Genomic DNA, 8,178 nt, shown 5'->3' with positions numbered 1-8,178 from the left:
CAGAATCATTCTGCACTTATTTCAAATTCAACCAACACCTCATTGAAAGCCTATCGACTATGTGCTGGGTCCCATCCTAGGCACTTTATCTTATTGAACCCTCACCACAATGGGAAGTACATTTACTATTGGGTATATTTGTCCTTGATGTGAGGGATGAAATGTCATGTCATTTACACTTGAAGATGAAGAAACAAGGTTCAGGCAGATTAAATGTTTTATCTAAGCTTGAACCTAGGATTACTGGCACAAGTTCTGTGCTGTTTCCATTACGTAATGCTTGCTGCCCATTGCTGGTCTTCACTCATGTTCAGAAAGGACATCCAGCCCACTGTCATCTGGGCTTTCCTCTAGTAGTAGAAAAAAAAAAAGCTCACTCCTTTTGGAGACCAGTTGACTAGACAGAGATCACTAACTGGCTCCAATTCATGTTATCATGTGACCCATAATACTCAACAGGTATGGCAACATTTGCCTGACAGCAAGCACTGGAACCAGATCTCATCCTCTGGATACATCATAGGTCAAGTTAACCTCTGCCTATAATTCTGGGATTATTCTTCACCCCAGACAGATGTTCAAATAGGAAGTACATTTACTATTGAGTATATTTGTTCTTGATGTGAGGGGACAAGGGGGTGAAATGATCAGGGAAATAGAAAGGAAATTATAGGAAGAATTTTTAAACTAATTGATTTCAGTATCTATCCTAGAGAGACACTCCCACTTGAGTACAGAGGCATACATAAGAATGTGCCCTGCAACACTGCTTATATAACTGGAAAATGGAAACCTAAATGCCTATCAAAATGGGACTAGATAGGGGTCTCTGAGTGGCTCAGTCTGTTGAGCATCCAGCTCCTCCTTTTGGCTCAGGTCTTGATCTCAGGCTCATGGGATCGAGCCCTGCAGCTGGCTCTGCACTCAGTGCGGAATCTTCTTCCTCACTTCCTCTGACCTTCCCCTGATCTCTCTCTCTCTCATAAATAAATAAATCTTTTTTAAAAAAGTAGTACTGGAGGGATCCCTGGGTGGCGCAGCAGTTTAGCACCTGCCTTTGGCCCAGGGCGCGATCCTGGAGACCCGGGATCGAATCCCACGTCGGGCTCCCGGTGCATGGAGCCTGCTTCTCCCTCTGCCTGTGTCTCTGCCTCTCTCTCTCTCTGTGTGACTATCATAAATAAAAAATAAAAAAAGGTTTTATTTTTTTAAAAAAAGAAACCATTATATTAAAAAAAAAAAGTGGTACTGGATAAATTACTTACACCCATACTGTGGAATACTTTGCAAAGTGGAAAATTTTGAGGTAGATTTATAGATATTGATTGGCACTTAACACAAACTGTTAAGTGAGAAAAAAAAATCAAGTTGTAGAAAAAGATGTACAGTGTGATGATACTATGATATACCAAAAACAAGCTAGTCTTATGCTGATGATATATATATATATATAGATAGATAGATAGATAGATAGATAGATAGATAGATAAATATAAATATGCAGACAAAAGACTAGCAACAATAGTTTCTCTTAAATATGACCACAGTGGTTTCTCAAGATGAGGCTGGCATTGGGGGTGGCAGTCAGGGACTGTAGCTTTATCTGTAATTATTGTTTTATTTTACTCCAATTATGTATTCATGTATTTCTTGTGTATGCAAAACTTATAAAAATTTAAACACAAATAATAGTAAATGAAGGTGAGGCTGTTAAATTTATAGAGCTTTGAGTTCATTCTTATAAATGGTTTCAACTGACCATTTACTCTTCATAGTAGGCTTTCTAGGGAGGGAGCTGATATAGAGAGATCAGTGGTGGGAAGACTAGCTAAAATGAGGAACAGACCCTCTGAAGTGGGGGTAAAAAGAGAAGATATGAAGATGCAGAGGATTTTGGAACTGAAAGGCAACTTCAAGATTGTCTTGTCCAACCCCCGTCATGTTTCTGGCATGGGGGCTGGGAACTAAAGAAGTGACTTGCTAAATGTCAAAGAGTCAGTAAGTGGCAGAGGACAGGATCCCTGACCCACTAATCCCTGGCCCTGGCCCTGCCCCATCCCACTGGGTTCTAGAAGTAGGCATGCTGGTCCACAGCTGTTTGGCTATGTTTATCAGTCAGTTTCCACCTTGCCTCCTGGGTCTCAGGCTACCACTAGATTCTGAGGTTTCTGAGTTTCTACTCTTTCTGCCTCAGTTCTTTATTTACTCCTTTCTTCCTCTGAATCCATTCTCCTCTTGACTTCCTCCCGTCTCTATGTCTTCCTTCTCCCTCAGCTCTAGCAACGCTGTGGGCCTCTCCTACCTTGCTCCATGGTGGCTGCCCCTGGTTCCTGGACTGCTCCCACAGAACAGCGTGATGGTGTGGAGCTTCAGGAAACTGATCCTGGATTGTGTTTTTCCCCTTCCATCCTCAAGACTCCAGGAGACACAGAAGGCAGGGTGGCTGCTGCACTGCCACCTGCTTACTGGGCAGATCACAACTGGTTTTCTCACTTGCCTTCAGGTTTTTCTTGGCAGTGTTGCTTGTCTGGGATGAAATGTGGAGGCCAATGAACTCTCAAAGCCTTATGCCATGTGAGCTTTTGATAGCTCTTGAGCAATGCGGCATTCCATGGCAGGTGCTGTACTATAGTTGGGGAGCCAAATGGAAGAACTGAACAGATGGGACCTCCCAGAGGTGTAGAGGGGGCTTTGCCCCTGCAGGAAAGAATACTGGGGTCCCAGGATTACAGCTCGCAACTGGGAGAGCCTGGGAGAGTACTCAAGCTTAGAACTCTGCTTGGCTTTTTTCCTGAAAAGTCACATTCTAGACACCAAATGCAAATAGAACCCACTCTAAAACCCACTCTGGATCACCGTTGGTATGGTTTTTAGGTATTCCTTTTTTGGCAGAGCTGGTGTGTTGAGTGAGACCTGCCAGGTGAAGGCAAAACTCAAATAAGAGGAGTAGAGGAAGAAAACTTGGGAAAATTCATGGAGGAGTTTTGGAAATAGGTGAGAGGGTGGGAATGCCAGTGAGTGACCTTGATTCTATTAAGAACAACACACATCCTGGGAGTGAGTGTGCAGGGAGGAAAGCACAGATGGGAGAAGACAGATGGAAGGAGGGGAAAGGGCTCTTTACAGGGAGTGGGCTGGATACTCTATAGCCCTCCCTCCTCCACCCCACCACCACATTGCCTTCCTCTCCTGTGGGACCCCTCTCCTTGCATTCTCCTGCTTTCTGGGTCCTTTAACCTTCCTCCTCAGGAATCTCAGTCACCACCATCAACTGTCTCTCCTGTATTTTCGACTCTCCCTGTCCACATTCTGCTCTTATAGTATGTGTATCCATGCACATATATAATTCATGCCTCACACACTCACCCATCTTCAATCCAGAATGGAAGGCCTCCTCTCTCCCATTTCTCCTGCATTTCTGGTCTTGGTGAGTGAATATGGTGCCCACTCAGTCACTTTGGGAGAAACCTGGGTGCCACCTTGAATTTCTCTGTCTTCCTGACCCCTTTTAGCCCATCAGTAACTGAGCCCTGCCAGTCCAGCTCCTGATATCTCCTAAAATTAGCCCGTCTTCCCTATGCCCTTGGCTCTGCCTTCATTGAAGCACCCCCCCTTGCCTGGATAACTCCCAACCAGTCTCCCACCCATCTTTTTTTCCAAATGAGCCATCAACATAATTTTTCTGAAGTGCCAATTCAGTCAAGTTACTCCTGGCTTGAAATCCAGCAGTGGGTTGGGACACACGGATGGCTCAGTCGGTTGAGCTTCTGACTCTTGGTTTCCACTCAGGTCGTAATCTCAGGGTCATGGGATAGAACCCTGTGTGGGGCTCCACACTGGGCATGGAACCTGCTTGAGATTCTCACTCCCTCTACTTTAGGGATGCTTGGGTGGCTTGGTTGGCTAAATATCTGACTCTTGATTTCAGTTCAGATAATGACCTCAGGGTTGTGGGGTTGAGCCCTTGCGTGGGGCTCTGCTCTCAGTGAAGAGTCTGCTTGAGATTCTCTCTCTTCCTTTCCCTCTGCCCCTCCATCTCTCCTCCCCTCGCTTTCTCTCCCTCTCTGTCTCACATAAATAAATCTTTTTTAAAAAATCCAATCAAGTCCAAACTTCTCAGTATCATCTCCAAAGCCCTTCAGGATCAGAGTCCACTCAGGCCAAACCCCTGCTATTCTCAGATGCAGAACTGCTCTCCTGCACCTGTGTTCTTGCACCTGTCAGTCTCTTTCTGAAATGTCCTTCTCTCAGTTGTCTACTTTCTGAGATCCAGGCTCAAGCACTGCCACTCCAGGAAGTCTTCCTAACACCCTCTCTCCACCGCAACAGGCATTTAGGGGCAATCCCTCTTCATTCCCTACTAGCCAACTCATACTCAACATTGTAAATACTTAACCTACTTTCCGCAGCCCCCTGGATGGCTTATGTCTTATTATTATATCCCCAGGGCTTACTAATGATAATGTCTAATAGTAGAACTACTTGTGGGACTAGCGACATCTTTTCAGTTCCAGACACTGCCTCACATTCTTTATGTGTATTATCTCACTTAATCTTCTTGCCATTCCCATGAGTTAGGTACTATTATTGTTTCTCTATTACAGGGGAGGAAATTGAGGCTTAAAGACATTAAATAGTTTTCCCAAGATCACTAAGAACTACTGGAGCCAGATTTTGAATGCAGTCACTCTAGAGTCCTGTGTAAGTGTTTAATGCACTATCTGAAGGATGGGCAGTTTTCCAGTTCATATCTGCTGGCCAGTGCAGTGAATGAATTCAAAGATGATCCATGCGTGAACAAGTAGATAAATACCTGAACCTATTGCCACATTAGTGGAAATGGGTTAGTATGGGGGAGGAGGAGGAGGAACCCTAGGCAGGAGAGCTTAATTGTGAGGAGAGACAGGATGGTGAGTGTAGTGAGGGCAGATAGGTCTGGAGAGGTGGGGTAGCCAAATAGGAAGGTTCCAGTGGCCTTGAGACAACAACAGCCTATTTCACAGTGCTGGGCTAATGAGCCGATTTACAGGTTCAGCTTTTCATTTGATTCCTACAAACATTAGTCAGAGAGTATGTGGAGGTGCGTGTGCCGCAGGAGAGAGGCAGCACTGATCATAGCAGCTTGTACTTCGGTCTAGAATAAGGGAGGTAGAGGAAAGCCAGGGAAGCTGAGCAGAGTTGATGAGCACCTTCCTGTCTGGAGGGAAGCAGGGCTGTGGTCTGCAAGGGAAGGGCACAGAACAGACTCTAGAACACCCAGGAAGGGAGGTGAGGGCTCACCTGCCACCCTCCTGGGCTGGCTATCCCAAGATGGGATACCTCCAGATATTTCTAAGACTCAGAGAGACTAGGATGATAATTCTGGCCTTACCATGAATTCCCAGTATGCCCTTAGGCACATTCCAGTTTCCTTATCTGTAGACTCAAGGTTCATGGCTCCATGAGTGCCCAGGTCTAAGGGGAGGGAAGGGGTTCCCCACAGACAATAGCAAAGGGAAACCCGAATTGACAGATCCAGTTACGTTCCTCTGCTTCCTCCCTTTTGCTATGACCAGGAATGGAGACAGTCACCCAGCAGAAGTGATTAAATTGATCAGAAGACCTCTGCACATGGATGTATTTCATGAATGACAAAGCTCTTTGGGATGCACTCACTCATTTGATCCTCACAGCAACCCTTTGAGGGCTCTGCTACTGTTGTTGACATTGTCTTGCATCGGAGGGACCCAGGACTTTGCCCAGAGTTTTATTCTTTTTTTAAAAAGATTTTCATTTTTTTATTGGAGGGAGAGAAAAAGAGAGAGAATGAGAGAGCACAAGCAGGATGAGTGGTAGGCAGAGGGAGAGGGAGAAGCAGACTACTTGCTGAGCAGGGAGCCCAATGTGGGGCTCGATGTGGGGCTCGATCGTGGGACCTTGGGATCATGACCTGAGCCTAAGGCAGACACTTAACTGACTGAGCCACCCAGGTGCCTCAAGAGCTCTTTGCTTTATATCACACATTGATGCTGAACAGCATGGACCCCAAAGCTACCAGCTAAAAAGACATGAGTGCCATCCTCTCCAGAACACCATGGGGGGTTGCTGAGGAAGACCTGCAATTAGGAGACTTGGGGGCTGGCCTGCTTTGTGTCCCTTTCTCCACATCTCAGACATTTCTTTCAGAGTTTATTTGTGGTCATCACTGCCTGAGAGGCCAGCACACAGGGTTTGTGAGACAAGGGGAGGGTGAGGACAGTGAAGTGGGGTCAGTCAGGATGTAATCTGAAGGTGATCTGCAGCAGGGGGCATGAACCTCTGTGCCCTGGACCCTGAGGGGCTTTGGAATTGGAAGGGACTTTGAGATGGTCTAGCGTGTCCAACTGAAGTAGGGAAATGGAGCCAGACAGGCTTGCTCACACACACACAAAAAAAGAAAACACTACAGAGTAAAATTTTTAAAGCCAATTTTTGGGTGAGGAGACTGGAAATTATTTGAAAAGTTGATTGGGAAGGTAGAAGTGGCTAATCCCCCTGTCGAAGGCCCTTGAAGGCTCAAGAGGAAGCCTGTCCACTGTTCCCCTTCCAGGGACACAAGTGACATAGCCAGGGAGTTTTGCACCCTCAGACCAACCTGATAGGGGGGCCAATGACTAAACAAAGGGGCATGAGGCACTTGGCAGGTGGAGCAAGGTTTCAGATTTCCATAGGAGCCAGCCCCAGTCTCCCACAGGTGGGTGGGAGCCACCTGGAACACAGCAGTGACAGAGCCCCACAGAAATGCCCTTGGCACTCAATGGGAACAGGCGCAGCTGGCACACAGGGTGGAGCTTGCAAAAGCAAAATAAATTAAAAAATAAAAACAGAGAGGAAGAAGGGAAAAGAGGGTGGTGAGAGGTGCCACAGGAACCTGCAGAACCAATGAGGGGCAGCAAGGCTGAAGGGCCCATGCCTGAAAACCTGCAGGGTGATGCTCTCCTTCTCTGCGTTTCTGGAGTTGCAAAATTTTCCACGAGGGAAATATGCCAATTTATTATGATAACTGTGTTTTTAGGGGTTTTTTTACTGAGAGATAATTGGTATATGATATTTTGTAAGTTTAAGGTATACAACATTTTGATCTGTTACATTTATAAATGGTAAGATGATCGCTACTGTAGTAATTTTTCTTTTCTTTTCATTTTTTCTATTCTTTCCAAATTATCCAAAGTGAGTACAAATGGTAGCGTTGCTAACACCTCCATCACATGGCATAGTTATTCCTCCTTTGTGGTAAGAACATTTAAGATCTGTTCTCTTGGTAAGTTTGCAGTCTATAATACACTATTGTTAACTATAATCACAATGCCATTAGGTCTCCAGAATATATTTGTCTACCAACTGGAAGTTTATATTCTTTAACTAACATCTTCCCATTCCCCAGCCCCTGGTAACCACCAACTTACTCTCTGTTTCTAGGAGTTCAGCTTTTTTATACTCCACATATAAGTGATATTATATTTGTTGTTCCCTGTCTGACTTATCCCTCACTTGGCATAATGTCCTCGAAGTCCATCCATATTGTAGTAAACGGAAGGATTTCCTTTCTTTTTTGTGACTAAATAATATTTGTGTGTGTGTGCATGTGCACGTGTGTGTTGTGCACACACGCATGTGACATCTTTGTCAATTCATCCACTGACAGACACTGGGGTTGTTTCCATACCTTGGCTATTGTCAATAATGCTGCAATAAACATGGGAGTGAAGATATATCAATATAGTAATATTATTTCCTTCTGATAAATACCAAACATGAGATTGCTGGATCCTAGGGTAGTTCTATATTGAACTTTTGAAGAACCTCCTTACTTTTTCTATAGTGGCTGCACCAGTTTGCATTCCCACCAACAGTGCATGAGGGTTTCTTTTTCTCCACATCCTCGCTAGCACTTGTTATCTCTTACCTTTTAAGGATAACCATATAATGATAACTTTTAAAAGCACAATGAATGGTGAGGGAAAGAACAGAAGAGTAATGGCAAACTGTTAGCAGAGATTTCTTCTGAGATGGGGAGCTATTGGTAATTTTTCTTTTGTTTCATTTCATTTTTTCTTTTCTTTCCAAATTATCTAAAGTGAGTACAAATGGTTCTGAGTGAGCCCTGCCCAGCCATTCCCATGCTCTCAGGCAGCAGCAGAGAAGTCCTGCTAGATAGCT

This window comes from Vulpes lagopus, chromosome 2, assembly GCF_018345385.1.
Source record: "Vulpes lagopus strain Blue_001 chromosome 2, ASM1834538v1, whole genome shotgun sequence".
NCBI lineage: Eukaryota > Metazoa > Chordata > Mammalia > Carnivora > Canidae > Vulpes > Vulpes lagopus.
The sequence above is the reverse complement of the archived record's forward strand: the minus strand, read 5'-3'. Positions refer to the sequence as shown.